Source organism: Brienomyrus brachyistius, chromosome 3 (genome assembly GCF_023856365.1).
Source record: "Brienomyrus brachyistius isolate T26 chromosome 3, BBRACH_0.4, whole genome shotgun sequence".
In the NCBI taxonomy this organism is placed as follows: Eukaryota; Metazoa; Chordata; class Actinopteri; order Osteoglossiformes; family Mormyridae; genus Brienomyrus; species Brienomyrus brachyistius.
This window is the reverse complement of record NC_064535.1, coordinates 1,364,749-1,381,552: the sequence shown is the minus strand read 5'-3', so window position 1 is coordinate 1,381,552 and position 16,804 is coordinate 1,364,749. Positions and strand designations below refer to the sequence as shown.

Below are 16,804 nucleotides of genomic sequence, written 5' to 3'. Positions count from 1 at the left end.
TGCCTTTAATTAGCAAACAGTTCACATGGCAGTTATGGTGCATATAATTTACACCATACCTTAACTTCTGTCATGTGAAAATTACTTCGGCTATATTTTTATCCTCTTTAGTCAACAACTTTTCTCATAAGACTCAAGATTTTTTTAATGAATGTGTGTTGAACAAGTTGCGGCATGACGTTAAGGGCAGTGCAGCCGGCAGCCGCTCCCATCGTGCTGGCGGCCAGAGCAATCGCAGGCCTTAGGTGCCGGAGATAAAGACGCTGTAGCACTTCCAGGGGCTGCTCCTGCTGGCACAGAATCATGTTGATTTTACAGACCTTGTGAGAGTCAAGTATGGAAACCAAGCTCGGCGCTGACAGTTCTGCAGGATCCTTAGCATTGCTACCTCTCCAGTTCTGAAGGTGCTTTTTGAGTGTTCTTATTAAATCACACCAGCTGTCCCTTCCCACGAACCCACCCCCCCATCCCCTGTGGACAGCTTTATCAGCCCCGGCCAATCCAGTCTGCAGATACCTCCGAGCACGCCACAGTAACAACAATAAAGAGAAAATACTAAAATAAAAATACTGAAAAACTTAAATAAATGCAACTGCATTTAAAATTCTGTAAATAGCTACGCTGCCCATTTTATTACCTTATATTCATGTAATAAAAATACAAATGGCAATTAGATGGTAATCTGCCTGAGACATAAAGAAAAAGGGAAAAAAATTGTTATAATGATCATCCACTTACAGTGATCAATTTCACCTAGACAGACATGATTACTATAAGCAGGTTCCACTGTATTTATTTTGCTAGCATCTGAAAAATTGCAACAATTATACCAATAATAATAAGGTTCTCAGTCATGTTGACTGCACCTGTTCCTCGGGTGGACAGCTGGTACTCACTGATATGCCTATATAATCTGCACACACAGACAGTAGGAACATGTATATTATCCAGTCGTTTTACCTTCATTTCTGTCATGGTTTAATTTCCAGTTGTTTATGATCATGTGTGTTATACAAGGCATATCCCCGCAACATCCACAGCTATAATGACATTAAATACCTAAAACTGTTACATAATTTAACAAAGAAGACATCTGATTGGTTGGTGACATTTGCATAACCTTCATTAAAATGTGATGCATGGATAGAAAGTTCTATTAAAGTATAGCAAGAACATTTTCCGCTAACTTTGACAGGACTTTCACACAACGTTGGTTGAATTTTCTGGTAACGTTCCTTCTTAGCTGGGACAGGTCTGTCAAAAGAAGGGAACTGCACAGCACTTTTACCCCAAGTAAAGAGCAAATGTGAAGGAAATCAAATGGGAATTAAATATGAAAATGAATACTGTGAGACTAATGGCTAAAATGAAGATATTTCCCTCTCGTTCACAGATAAACACTGACAGCCATTAAGCTTCCCCTCGTATTTTTTTACATTAACAACAAATACCCATCACACCACTTAGCAGTTAATAGATAGGGCCATCGATCATTTTCCAGAGTTTACATCTGAACTACGGTCACATTTGAGCATAACTGCTATGCTGACACTCACCTTATCGTTGGCTGCAATGCATGCTAACACCAAAAAGCAAAATATTATCTGGATAAAATGTGTGTTAGGTCTTTTGGTCCACCATTAAGCAAGCATCCACCTAGCTGTGCAAAATCACCCTGAGCAGTCATTGCAAGCTAGTTGCTCTCGTGATGGCGGGGTTACTGTGAGCTGCCAATCATAGACATCACAGACACATCTTTGGTTATTCTACAGGTTCCCAGACTGTGATTGGACAATGCATGATAAGTCCCACCCATTTTGGGTATCTCCTTTCAGTAGCAGATAAATCATCCAGAAAGGGTGTGTACCTTGTGCTGAACATGGTTCTGTGGTAGTCTGGTGATACATCAGAGCCCAGAGGTGACCTGCCTGATCAAGAGAGGATCTCCTACAGATTAGTCCTTTGGCTGCGTGGGGCTTTTCTAGGGGCAATCATCTTCATGCCATCTTTAAAGTCGATTATGAGCCGACATTGACCCTACTTCATCAACACCGCGAACTCAGGGCTGGAATTCACTCCAGAACACTGTAACACAGCATCTCATTTTCTCCAAAGCATATAAAAGGAGATTTCAGGGAACTGCAAATATAGGTATTTTGATATTTGATTTCTCAGCTCCAGCTTTGATACTCGGCCTGGACCTTCCCATCGAAGATTTAACAGCTATCAAACAGCACTAACATCCAATTACTTATTCACATGATGGCACAGATTACAGTGGCTGGCTTCCTCCGTGTGGATAATGGATTCCCTTCTCCTCGCCTCCGTGCGGGGGTAGCAGTGATTTTAGCCTTGTGTGCAGCTCATCTGACTCAGCTGCTGAAAAAATAACACACAAAGCAGCATAACCCCATTAGCCAGCTAGCTTTGGTAAACATTTTGACAAAATCCATTATCCTGCAGGAATAGCTCAGGCTCCTTATTTGTAGGACAATCCTGACTTTTGTCAGCGTGACCTTTTGGTGACTCCTGAAGAACTTATCTCAGATTCAAAACAACCCCCCAAGAGTATTAATCATTTACCCTTGAAAGCAGCAGAGGGCTCACTGGCATCACTGAACGGCTCCCCCATCAGGGCTGGCTCAGAAGGGTCCTTCTGCAACCTTCCTGCAACCTCAAGAAGTAAGAAAGTAGCAGGAGTGTCACTGATCTCCAAAAGCCACTCCACATTTTCCAAGACCAAGAACCTTTTATAGGACAATGGCATCTCCAGGGACTTTGTAATATGTGCCCTTTGTCCCCATAATGGGACCATCCAAAGAGAATTGTCATAAGGGTCCCCATGGAATCAGCTGCTCTCGCTTGGTGTGACGACTCTCCCACCCCCTATTGTCTCTGAAATTGAATATATGACAGAGTTTCTTTTTTTCCCCTCAGAGAGACAAGGACACAGACTGAACGAAGCTCTACTTTCGGCCTCACTGCCAGTGGTGTAATAATTTAAAAAGTTGTGTAAAAAGTCAGCCTGTGTGAGAGAATGAGGTAAATTAAACTTAATAACAGTAGAAGATCCAAATTGATTGGTAATATATTCTTGTTCAGTTCTGTAATGGCTTGATCTGTCTTCCTGACATTGTTGAATGATTTTCTTCCATCCAGCTGTGGAGAGGAGGCCATTTGCCACGGGTGGAAATCTTCTAATCACCCATTGTGAGTTTGAGAAGAGCACAGGCAACTGAAAATGTGCCCTTATGGGTTGATTAACTCAGAACTATCAAACCAGCCCCATAGTCATCGTACTTAACTTCTGTCACATTTTAATTAAGGATCCACAGACTAAAGCAAAGCGCGTTTCGTTTTCCTGAAGATGATACTGACAGCATGAATACCGTGGAACTTCAAAAACAAATGACTTATAAATGAGGACAAAACATGGTTCCTCTATGACTAATGTTACCCATTTGTTCTCAAAACAGTATTTTCTGCTGCTTCTGAACACTGCATGTTTTTGCAGAGACTCTGACAGTGATGCCTGCTGATTTGCTTAGACTACAGGAAAATAAAATATGAATGAACAAGTCAAAAGAGCAGTTGTTGTTGCGAGGATGTCCTTGGCTGCTGACAGTCACAATGAAATACCTGAGTAACTTTCAAATTTGCTGAATTACCCCAGAGGCCGTCTGAAAATACTGAATTTCCCAGAGCATCCTTGGGCTGGTAAAAAAAGGTAACATTCAGTGGGAATCAACAGTTGGTTGCTCAATAGCTGGAAAAACATCCTCAGGTGTATATCCAGAAAAATCTGCAAGTCACGTTGGACCAAAGTGATCGGAGCAAAGAGATGGTAATGGGGGTGGGGGGGGGGGGGGGGTCATCAAATAGGAAGATGTAGCTGTAGAACCATCAAGAGTATCTTCACCACCTCTGATTCCCAAAGGAGAGCCTCTCCTTGGGGGTCCCTCTCGGAGGAGGGACTCCTGAAGGCCTCCCTGTGCTTGCTGAGGTGACACTTGCCGAGTTCCTCTGGCAGACCCATGGAAGCTGGTGGGGCAGTCGACTGAGATGGTTTGGAGGGTTTGGGTGGTTTGGGTTAGACGTGTCCTGGAGACCAGGACTGGAGGACACAAGGAGAGGGAACTAAGAAGAGCTGCAGGAGACAGAACATGGAGTAAAAGGCCACAGCTGGGGTCTGGGTCCTGCAGGGGGCAGTGGCGAGGTGGGCTTGGCGAGCAGCCTCACCTCCCCCTCTAGTTCTTGGCTTTTCAGCAGATAATGAATGACACACATATTAATAATTGATGCACAATACAAGCAGATTATTATGAGAAACCATGTGCCAAGAAAAGGCCCAGAAATACTCATTAAGGGATATCGCTTATGATAATTACATTTCTGAAAAGGCAACTCGAGCGCGATGTTGAGACGTGTCTTTTATTTTCGCTGTGAATATTCCAAGGAGATAAATGCTGAACCTCAATCCAGTTATAGTTACCTTCCACATTGTGATTGACCCGTCTGCCGCCCAGGACAGAGATTCCGTGTGCGACGGCTCGTATGAAGTGAAGGCCCTCAGGTTTGACACCCGTCACTAATCCCCCTTCATCGTTCAGAGCGCAGCCTCATCCTCGTACCCGAGCCGCAGCCCAAACAGAGCCGGTCTGGCCAGCATTCACTCCCATTGCGGCGTTACAAACCTGCCTCCTGATATGAACCTCCAGAATCCAAAAGTCCAGAACCTTCAGTAATAATAATACAGTTAACCCACTATGGGTAAAAACAAGAACCGGAGTCACAGCAAAGGACTGTGTGAGGAACCAGAGAAACATACCAGGAACATCTGAGGAAACAGAGAAGCAGACTAAGACAGTCTGAGGAACCAGAGAAACAGACTAGGAACATCTGAAGAAACAGAGAAGCAGACTAAGACAGTCTGAGGAACCAGAGAAACAGACCAGGAACATCTGAGGAAACAGAGAAGCAGACTAAGACAGTCTGAGGAACTAGAGAAATAGATTATGAACATCTGAGGAACCAGAGAAACAGACCAGGATCCTCTAAGGAATGCGAGTAACAAAGAAGATGTCTGAGGAACCAGGGTAACAGACCAGGACATCTCAGGAAATGACGGAACACTGACCACTCCATGTGATCAGTGTTGTCTAGCTTGAGTTACCCAAACACCTCTGGCATACCTCACATCACCCCATCATGGCCATGGGCTGCCCTGCATCTGCACCAGTGAAACCAGCTCTCCTCTCCACGGGGAGCACAGAGCTGCATGCAAATGAGCGATTGTACGCTTCTTTTAAAACAGGCACAGCACAGACGACCCACTGCCGCTGGACCCTGGAGAGGGGTAATTAACCTGGAAAACTTCGGCGAAATATCAGACTTTACAAACAGGGAGAAATAGGAGAAGCTTTCAATGTCACTTTGGATAAAAGCAGCAGTTCAAATAAGCAGCAGTTTGACTGCATTGCTGAGGAGTATGTGGTACAGTCAGGACCTACAGGGCTGGAAGTACCATATTAACGCTTTAAAATATGAGAGCAGACAGTCATGTAAGCTAATGGCATTAGCCACAGCCTGACTACAAAGCTAGAGAAACAATTTGCAAACTTGTTGTCACGTAACTGCACATTTCCGTGCAATTACTTAATGTGTAGTGATAAAATGTGCACCTGTCACAAATGAAGAGAATTACATTAATTACCATGTAGTTTCCAGTCATCAGATTTGAATACAAATTGCCGCCCGAGCGCTGAAGTGTCGATGAGACGCAGAAACACATTCGCTTGGTTTTGCACGTGTGTAGTAGAGCCTCCACACTGCTGCACGAATGGAGTTTGAAGAGCTACGTTTTCATCAAGAGATTTGGAATTTCTTACGAACACGACCCATATGTAGGGATTATTGAGATAATATGCTTATTATTATTTAGCTGCTAGGCATAGGAGGGGGCGCGGGGGGTTGGCGGTGAGCCTGTGGTCCAGGAGCCGATGCTTATCTCCGCATTGGTATTCAGCTCCTGGCCGCTCGCGCACACGGCTCTGCTGATTGTTTGCTATTTCGCGAGGACACAGAAATTGGAAAAGCAGAGCGGTGACACTATCAAGCTCACGAGCGGGACTGTCGCCATCCCGATAAGGCGGATGTGTGTGGAGCGGTGAGGCGGCATGAGCAGGGTGCAGCTGGCTGGGCTGTAAATCCCCTGACAGGCAGGGGGAAGGACGACCCTCAGGGGTCCTACAGGAAGCCCTCAAGCATCAGCACGCCATCGGGGCAGAGCGATGGATGTATATCGAGCACAGAAGATGAGAGATGAGTGAGATATAGATTCAAGGGTTTTATTGTCCTTGTGCCACACACAACACGATGATTAGTGATGATTAGTGAAAGCTGATGCAACACAAATGTACAGTAAATAACATACAAAAGCAGGAACCCTATATCCAGGTAGTCAAACTATTAGAGAGATGAATTATAAAGGAACTGAGAAATAACATTTGTGTAAATAAGATGAAGTGCAGGACTGACTTGGCACCAACAGGAAGCTTCATAGGGCTGTTGGTTTAGATTATCAGACTGTTCGGTTTTAGCACAGAGCCCAGTTCAGTTCATGATGTGGCTTACAGGGTTAGTGTCTGCACCCCAATGCATGACATGTCACAGAAAGCAGAGCTGGGTGCTCAGTATGTGTGTATCCCGAGTGCACGGCTCCATTCTGTCGTCTGTTACAGACACAGCGGGGGTCTTATCTTCCCGGGTGCGGTGATGTAGTCTCTCCTCTGCGTGCTTTACTGTCTAACTAGTGAGACACTCGCTTGATAAATTAGGGCACAGCAATACAGAGACAGTCACCGGCTGTCATCTTGCCGTCAGCCTCTTCAGGTTATTACCAGCTTTCTCAGATATCTGAGACCTTCTGCTCGAACCTGGACCCAGTCTGCAATCAAACCAATTAGCAATAACATAAAAGGAGGCTCTTAGATGATCCTACTGCCTTAAATGTGGTCTGGACCGTTTATTAGAACGAAAAAGTCTGTGCAACATGTATTAAAATGCTATTAAGTGTAGAGCTTAGCAGTCAGATAGAGACAGTTAAAGGCAGGCAGGGGGAGTCGGTTCCTCCCCCGAGACTGAAACAGCGCCAAGTCGCTCTGTGTGAAAGTTATTCCAATTACAATAGATCGTCATTCAGCTACCAGCCTGCCTCTGCTTCTGGATTTCATGCCCATTCTGTGCTTGTGGGCTTTGGGAATGAGCCTGTTCTGCTTTTTCACAGCCTGATGGCCCGGTGACCCGGTGGCTCAGCTCAGGAACGTCATGCCGTCACTGTGACCCATGAGGCTCTCCCCACTCTGCCAGGCCACTGGCCTTGAAACCGGAGCGGTTTTGTGAGCCCCTCGGTGCCCGGGATGGCAGAGAGCCCAGCTATCAGCAGGATCAGCACGCGCTGGAAAAGTAAGGCACCTCCACCAGCTGGACGAGCCACTGGATCTGCACCAGCTAAGCGGGTGCGATCATATAGGATCCATACATCCTTATCTTTTAAGGGGCCTTTGGGAGGGGGGGCTTGTAGGACCAGTGACTTCGGTCAACATTCCCCATACTGAAGGGCCAATAGAACAGCAATAAAACACACTGTCTACATTAAAGTTCCGCTGAGATTAATCGCACAAGCATACCTTCCGAGTTAAAGTTCTGCTGAGATTAATCGCACAAGCATACCTTCCGAGTTAAAGTTCCGCTAAGAGACAGCTCACCTCTCTTCTGGCACATTCTGGCTCTTACTGCGGCTCGTTGAGACAGCTGTCTTTCTCTCTCTCCGGGGAGAATGATTTATTTTTATTTCCTCTGCTGCTCTCGATATATTCCTCCGAAGAGGCAGAGTGTCCGTGCCCCAGTCACAAGTGCATTTTTTTAATCTATCAGTGTCAGGGGCCCGTCACGAGGATCACCGCTCACTGCAGCCCCATCACCCTCCCGCCACTGTCCGTCACCTGCTTATCTACCCCGGCGAGACGGAGCCTCTTAAGTGGGCGGCGAGCGCAGAGCCTTGAGGAAAAGAGAAGAAAAATAGAGAACAAATGTCCCCAGTTGCTCAGCCGGTTGAGAAACCCACTCACCACTCAGTTAACGAGAATTCTTAAGCTTCTGTTTTTCACCTGTGATGCATCACACCCCGGCTTGAGTTTGTGTGACAGGACCTACCTATGGGGGGGGGGGGTCACCCTGAGTAAACGCTCCCCCCTCCACCAGCACCCACCTGGCAGCATTCGATGGGAGGATGACAGGTGTAAGACAGATTATTGTCATTAATGAGATAATTAAAGCAAAGACTCGTCAAAGCGAGCGCCATCTCTGAGCAGACAGGGCCGGCCAAAGCCACATCGCCTGTGCCACTGTTTCTGCTGGGTTTGTCACTTAATATTCCAATTGTAATTAATTACATTCCCCCCGGTGGCACTCCTGGGGACGCGCTAAAGCTAGAGATGACCCAGTGCTGCCCGGCTCTTCAGCGTTCCTCAAACTCACCTTTTTCCATGCAGGGGAATGAACTTGAACCAGATTTTTTTTTCTTGGGAACAGGACACGGTGCATACGGCAAATCGCAAGATCCACAGGGACTCGGGGTAAGAAGAAGGAGTGCCCTCGACGTCCATCAAAGCGCGCATTGCGTAATGAGGCATTCGGGAGGCCCTGAGGACGTCGGGATTCATCATGTCGTTTAAGCCAATAAAAATCTATTTACCCAGGCAAATGTGGCACGTAGACGGTAGAGCTTCCAGAACATTCTGTCGGCTCCTCACTGCCTCAGAGTCCTTCTCTAAAGGGTGTCACTAATGTTATGTTTAATCAGCTGTGACAACAGGTCTCCAGGTGAGGGCGCAGCACCGGAGAGGAGTTAATCAAACGAGCAGGAGGTCACGTGCCTGTCGGCTCATTAATGAGGCAGACCCAAATGGAATAACGAGGGATTTACACAGCCCGAGGAAGCGCGCCCCTGATTTTACAAGCGGCAGGATTTTTGAAGTGTCTCTCAGCCACAGCCCATTTTGGCCAGGAAACACGCCTTCAATGGTAAACAACGGTGAGGGAAGTTAGATCCCATACACTTTCATGCACTGGCAAATCGTCACTGGGTTAGGAGTAGATTAGGGTTAGGGTTAGACTCCCATAGACTCCCAATGAGTGTCGGGCTTGTATCCACCTACAGAACATCACGGGGGTCAACACGGGCATATTTTCGGGATGGCTCAGTGTTTCATACTTCATTGACGTGTGAGAAGGAGATTTCAGCCTCACTTTGGAAACTGACCAATAAGCATGCACTTCATCGCACTTCTGTCAACCGGATTGGCCGAGATTGAAGTGTCAGCTTTCTGAATGGCCAACCAGCACCAAACAATGTAGAAAGCAGCAAACTTCAGCAGCAGCATCCTTATTCTAATAGAGAACATAAGGAATGAAGGTTTAACAGATGGTGGAACCCTGAGATCCCCAACAGCACAGCAGCAGTCTGGAAGCCTCCGGTGATCTAAAGAAGCATTTTTTGTCGTTTACGGAGGGTCTGTCCCACTGAAGAGGGCTGTTTCATCATGGCACTGGGTGCAGACCCCTGCTCCGTGGCTGGATAGCGGCCTGTTTTTGCGACGGGCGGGAGCCCTGATCCTAGCACTAGTGACACAGGCACGTTTCAGGTGAATGCAAAAAGCCAAATCGATACAGCAGAAGTCAGATGGAAAATTCAATACGACTCGCCATGTTAAGTGGGGTAAACACAACAAGGCCTCTGGATCGGCAGCAGAAAATGTGGCGGGGGGGGTCTACGGGAATCGATACGTGCCAGTGAAGAGCGACTGACTGCGTGAAGGTCTGGGGGGGCGTTGAGGTGCAGGCCGGCTGCGTCTACAGGCTCCGATTTCACACTCAGCAATGTTGGGGAAAATAAGCCTCATTTTTTAACCATGTACCGATACCACATCTGCAGCCGATTCGTCATCGATGACCCCTGGGACACCGCATATGCCTGCCTGCGACGTCAGATTTCATGCAGCTTAAGAACAAAGAACAGAGACGTGAACTTGGCGCCTCTGTTAAAACGAAAGGAAAATCTGATTGGTCAATAGAAGACTAGCCAATCGCATGGAGCTAAGCAAAAGCACAGAATAGTGGTCACATCCCCTTTCAAGTGACTTGGCGTGAAAGAAGTTTTTCCCAACCTCAAAGTGCAGGCGTCCCCCTAACTGCAGCAGCTGCCACACAAAGACTCCAAACTTCAGCTAGTGTCCAAAAAGCAGACAAGTTTCAACACCATCAAGCAATTTATAAGCAATTGCTGGCTGCAGTCAGTCAGGAATTCTGCATGCTGAATGTTCGAAATGGAAGTTTCTACTAAGCAGAGGTTAACAGGGCGGTGCAGAGACTCCGGTTCTAAGAGAAACTGCTGCGCACCTATGCAGACACAGCGGTACGCCATGTCTTCAGTGAGGACAAGGATCAGGAGATATAATCACACCCTCCTCCAGGAAGGACATTTAATTATACAGATAATTAATGTATTACTTCAGTACAGTGTGTGTATCTCATAGTGAAACTGACAATTATTGTTCTTCCAACAGTAGGGAGAGATTTACAATTTTTTTTAAAATGAAGTAAGACAGAAACTGCATTATTATGCCTGAAAGTTTTCAGAACACAGGTGTGGATTCCCCTACTCATTTGGCACAGTGACTGTTGCTTATGTTGGTCATATGACCATAGCATCTCAGTACCCCACACAGCGATTGGCTGAGACCCACTCTCCAATGAAAAGCCTTGTTTCAACCCATCTGCTGAGCAATGACACCCCCCCGTCTCATAGTGCTCCCACCATGTTCCCATTTGATATCACAGTGAATTGACAGAAAGTAATTGGGCCCACCCCCACTTTTGAGAGAGAAGGGATTTTCTGGAGACTGACCAGGAGGAGGTCTGTAGGAGAGAGTGCCCCCAGCACGTGCCCCCAGATACCTGCTTATTGCACCCGTTCTTTCCTGACAGCAGGGCGGCGCTGATAGTCACTCTCAACTGGCGAGAACCGCTTGTGCTTTTCCCACCTTGAGAGTTTTTAATGTGCATGGCGTTAAAAAAAAAAAGCTAATTAGTATGACTATCAACTGTAAAAGGTCAAAGTTTTATTCTTTAAATAAAATTAATGTGTGATGGTCTCGGTGAGTAAAATGCATTTAACCTTTTTACAGGACAAGCAAATCTGAGATGGCCGAGAGCTGTGTAATAAACCGGTTTTGGGGCTCTTCAGAAACACGAAGCTGCTTAGCCACAGACTGGCCTGAATCCCAGTCAAAACCCACCATTGAGCTTAAAAATTTCTGCATTGAGGCCGGAGTTTGGTATTTGAATTTAATAAACCTCCCACATCAACATAATAGGAGACTCCATGTGAAAACATACTCCAGTACCTCCTCCAGAACATCACGCTAACTGTCAGCTCGCAAACGCAGGAAACCTTCCCCTCCCGATACTCCTGTGTGCTTCACATCAAGTCGACTCCCGGGACCCGGCCCACGCGTAATGGCCACACCCTCCTTCTGCGTGACCAATCACATTCTCACTCCCCACCCAGGACCCGGCCCACGCGTAATGGCCACACCCTCCTTCTGCGTGACCAATCACATTCTCACTCCCCACCCAGGACCCAGCCCACGCGTAATGGCCACACCCTCCTTCTGCGTGACCAATCACATTCTCACTCCCCACCCAGGACCCGGCCCACGCGTAATGGCCACACCCTCCTTCTGCGTGACCAATCACATTCTCACTCCCCACCCAGGACCCGGCCCACGGGTAATGGCCACACCCTCCTTCTGCGTGACCAATCACATTCTCACTCCCCACCCAGGACCTGGCCCACGGGTAATGGCCACACCCTCCTTCTGCGTGACCAATCACATTCTCACTCCCCACCCAGGACCCAGCCCATGGGTAATGGCCACACCCACCTTCTGCGTGACCAATCACATTCAAACTCTGACTTTCATATTAAAAAAAAAAACATCAGGACAATTCTAACCGGAAGCCCAGTCTTGTCTGGAAGTGACACCAGACATCAGTGCTTCTTCACAGCTCATCTGTGTTTTTATACGGCAAGTCCTTACCTTTCCAGAAACCAACAAACAGTCCTACAAGAAGTGTTTCTGATGCGAATGTATCCAGACGGACACCGGGAGGGAGCCGGCTGGCTGGCATGGAGCCAAGGCTTCCAGCCTCCACTTACAGACCAGTGGCTACATTTGAAAGGAGCACAGAAATCTAAAGGTGTATATAACCCACATATTAAAACAATCACGTTAAGCACTGCCCTCCGTACTCACATTTGAAAATGCGTCTTTGAAGGACAGAACATATAAATATGCAATAAACATTAATCTTTTCTTTACTATGATGATTTATGAGATCTTAGGCAGGACCATCTCCCACTGATCAATCACATTTTCATTTTATTTGCTAAGATCCTCCTACACAGCACCAGCACAACGTGGTGGTTTTCAAGATCACAGAGCATAAATGATGAAAGAAGTCTGAAAAGACAGTAAACAAAAGCAACACAGAAAGTGAGACACATTTAATACAGTCATCTGGCGTAAAAGACAGGAGTGGATTTCCGTGGGGTTCACGTTCTCGCTTAATGTACCACAGTGTGGTTTCGGACCCAAGCTGGAAACTGTCCAGGCGTGAGGATTCACTGGCGCACTGCACTCTCAGGGGGCGTAAGAGGACAAACCTGAAAATAAAGGACTAAAGCACATCAAACGTGCCCACAGAAAAGAGTTCAAGCAGCGTGGAACAACATGTTTTACACCTGGGCTCAGATTTCATTACCCACAATCCCCTGGGGCCCCACGCACCTCAGTTCAGACTCAGTGACACCAGTACCATCTGGTTCTTCAGCAAAGAGAGACAGCGATTCTATCTATTTATAGAAAATGCAATTAAACTGTCCGGCACTTCTTAGCGGTTTTTTGGCACGCTGTGTAAAGTGGTTTCTCTGAAGGTTAACAAAAAGCACGGCTTGACCCAGCGGGGGATGCGGAAGAGGTGCAGAGCCGATGTTTGGGACCAGCACGCGTGAAGCATCGAGGGACAACAGGCAGAATCCATCCTCCTGCTCACCGGGTAACTGGGCTTGGTTTTTTTACCACCTTTTTAACTGAAACGGCCTCCGTAGCCACGAACTGCATCTGACTGCACAGATCTGAGGCGTAGGACCGTCTCATGAACAACATCAGAACGGGCAGGAAAGAGCTCCAGGAAAAAGCCTCAACTAGTCCAGCTTTGGAGTGGGGATATTGAAGATCTGGGTGGGTCTCCGTGTTGAAGCTCGTCAGGTACTGTAAGTGGGTAAACTCACAAGTGGCTCACTGACAGACTCTGAGCACAGTTCACACCCAGCTTGTGTTAATGCAGCTTCATTCTCCTTGTATTCTATAAGGCCAGCATGCCTGGGGGGGTCGGGCAGCCATCTGAACCTGAGCCCCCAGAGGTTCTGTCCCTCTCTACCATCCTTCTGTCCTTTTACCATTTTGCATAAATGATGCAGTAATGTATCGCCACTGTTACGGTCCAGTCTAGGGTTGGACGTAACAGAAAGGGAAGGGAAGAGGGAAAGGGAAAAAGAGGAGAACCAGGAGCGGAGGAAAAGGGAACACGGGATCAACACATGGGCGGGGTCTGGACAGAGAGGCGGAGCCAAAGGTGCAGCCGGCGAATCAGGACGAGGGCAGGAAGTCCAACGGATTTGTAGACTTTCCCTCAAAACTTAGGGCACGTAACACCACACACTCTAGTCAAGTGCCTTGGGGTGACCGTGCTGTAAAAGGCGCTATATAAAAACAATGTAAAATGGAGAAGCGCTGGCACCAGCCCCGTGTCTCAGGGTCTCAGCCTCCCACAGCACTGCAGCCCTCTGGACCATGATGTCTGTCACCGAGCGCTGGAACAGAATCCAGGCCACAGCCGAAGGGAAGTTACCGGACCTGCTGAGCGCCGTAGGGGTCACTGGCAGGCCACAGCAACCTCAGCCATCCCTTACCTCACTTAAACGTGGCCCCCGAGGGCCGACATGGAGCGCCGTGGACAGGAAGGCAGTTTACGGATTAACGGGATCCACTGACACACCCTCACTTTCTCTCATGTCATCAGTGATGCGGAGCACGGCAGAGCAGGGAGGGGGGGGCAATGTGGGACTTCGTATACATGCAGGACAGCCCTTCCTCAGTGTGGAACGAGGCAGCACCCATACCCACATGCGCGCTCACTGCAGGAATCACGAGGACTGGGGGGGGGGGGGGGGGGGGGGGGGGGGGGGGGGGGGGGGGGGGGGGGGGGGGGGGGGGGGGAGTTTAGCACGTGAAGGGTACGGGAAGACTTCAGAAAAATGTGGCCTGATGTTGGGGAGGGTGGAGTTCCCAGTGGCCTTGGGTTGCCAAAATGTGACGAGGGTCAGTGTGTGAGCCGGAGGGAGTTGCACCCCCCCCCCACCCCCCACGGCAGTGTGGAGGACAGAGGAGTGAATCTGCACCCAGCCAAGGTGGGAGACAGCTGAGACCCACTAAAACAAACATGCACTGAAAAAGCAACCATCCACGGTAAAGATCATAAATAATCACTCGCCGGGGGGGGGGCACACAGACAGGAGAAGGATTATGGCCAGCGCCGGCTTACTGACAACGCTCCCAGCTTGAAATTAGAAAGACGGTCATTGTGCAGCGGGTGGGCAGGCAGGCGGGGGCCAGAGCAGAATCACCTCTCTATTCTGCCGACGCATGCGAAGCCACCAGCCGCTCACGCAGCCTTCAGCCCCGTCGCCGGCTCTAGAAAGTTCATACGGAATGAACGTTGATTTTAAGATGAAATTCTCAAGCCATACAACCACAGTGGTGTAATTGCGGACTGACCTGCGGGTGGCGCTCAAGCGACAGTGAGACACGGCTCTGCTTCCCCCAGTTCTGATTTGGCACCCAGCAATTTCGTCCAAAAGAAACATGATTCACAGTAGCGGAGCAGGAAGTCGCCGTGGGGGGGGTGTTTTATGGGAAACATGAACCTTACTTCCCCCATCCCAGAACGCAGACCCCATTCCACCACTCTCAGGATGTGCGGGTTAGTTAATGGTTAGTTCATTTCTCAAGTGACATTCAGTCCACCTCGGGGTATGCGAGGCTTATAAGCTTCCTATATGAAGACGATCAGGTAGTCACTTTAGAGCAGGGTTCCCCATTTCCGGTCCTGGAGGGCCGGTCCGCTACACAGTTTGCAGATTTCCCTGCTCAGACACACCTACTAAAGCTGGCAATTAGCTGGTGAGCAGACTGGACCTCTGGGACCGGAAGTGGGGAACCCCGCTTTAGGGAACCAGAGCTCTGCTGAGGGGAATAGCTGACCATACAGTGAGGCCGAAATAGCTAAGACATGCCTTACCCTGGACTATGCAAGTGTTCCTGCCCTGCCAGTACTAAGTGGGAGCACTGCGTATAAAGACAGCCCCCCCCCCCGCCCCGCCCCCTGGGATTCTCCTGCAGCCCTGAGCTACGCAGCATTTCGTCTGCCGTAAATGTCACCATTGACTCACATCTGTCCTTCAGGAGATATTCGGCTGACAAATATCTGATTGTATCCAGAAGAGAGCAGGAGCATGTCGAAGTGGCACCTTCGGAGACATGCTAACGCTGCGACTGACAGCCGTTACCACGTTTTATACACACACCTTTACCACTAAAAGCCTGTAATGGACAACAGGGAAAGCCACCCCAATCTCCACACAGCGTCACACCCCTTCACACCGCACTCTCCTCAGAGGACCAGGACGAGCTCACACCTGGCAGGTCCAGGGCTGCCCTTACTAAGTGCCTGAGCACATTATTTTACAGCGATATTAGCGCCAAGAGAGCGGCATTAGCGGTATGCAGCGTCTGAGGACAGCGGTCGTTCATCGACGACTGACCCCACATGGGGACTGTTGACCTCTGCACACTCCAGGATCCGACTCACATGCCTCCATTTCCTCCTGACACATTATCACGCATAAACACACACTGCCACACGCCACACAGACGCCTCCATGGATCCATCCCGGGCAAGCCGATGCCCTCCAGTTCACCGGAACGCTCCAGATGAAATGCAGCGAGTCACTGTTGTGGAACGGTGCTCCGTACCGCAGTTTACCGAGGCCACTGGAAAAGTGACTCCCTCATTAGGCCCCCGCTTTCATGTCGCAGTGACTAATTGCCCGACAGTTCAATTACAGGTGAATGTTTTTTCCTTGAAAGCACATGCTGCCCCCCCCCCCCCCCTTTACATTAATGGGCGGCACTGCAGCGTGACTCCAGCGTCTGTGGGACCGGCTTAGCAGTTCAGAAATACAACAATGCTAACACTAACTGTGCACTGGCTCATTCTCCATACCAACTGCTGAAACTTACTTAAGGAACTCTGTTAAATGACAGGCTCGCCAAGGTCTCACTTCACACCTCCCTGATTCAATTCACGCCCTCTTTGGAGACGGAGAGACAGACGAGGCTGGTGCCGGCAGACCGCAGGCGGGATTAGGAGACCGCGAGGAAGGATTTTCTGAAGGTGCAGTGGAATTCCCAGTGGGTGACGGAGCACAGGAAGTGACCAATGCTGAATAGGAAATGTCATCATGAACATTGGCACACACTGCAGATGCATTTGCACGTTTGTCTTACCTCAGTAGATGGAGCAGAGGTACCCCTGCCAGCGGCTCTGCACGGTTTCAGCT

At 48.6% G+C, this 16,804-nt stretch overlaps 1 long non-coding RNA gene across 3 annotated transcripts; it reads right to left on the bottom strand.

The window, feature by feature from the left end:
• Positions 1-779: 779 nt before the first annotated feature.
• LOC125738013 (uncharacterized) lies at positions 780-16,804 on the bottom strand. 3 transcript variants are annotated; one of them, XR_007396585.1, is made up of 3 exons: positions 16,752-16,804; positions 2,584-2,674; positions 780-2,376 (listed from the first exon to the last, which is right to left on the bottom strand). It is a non-coding gene; the product is annotated as an uncharacterized LOC125738013 (long non-coding RNA). The 3 variants fall into 3 exon arrangements; XR_007396584.1 differs by lacking the exon at positions 16,752-16,804 and adding an exon at positions 7,767-7,856 and having other exon boundaries at positions 780-2,379; XR_007396586.1 differs by lacking the exon at positions 16,752-16,804 and adding an exon at positions 7,767-7,856.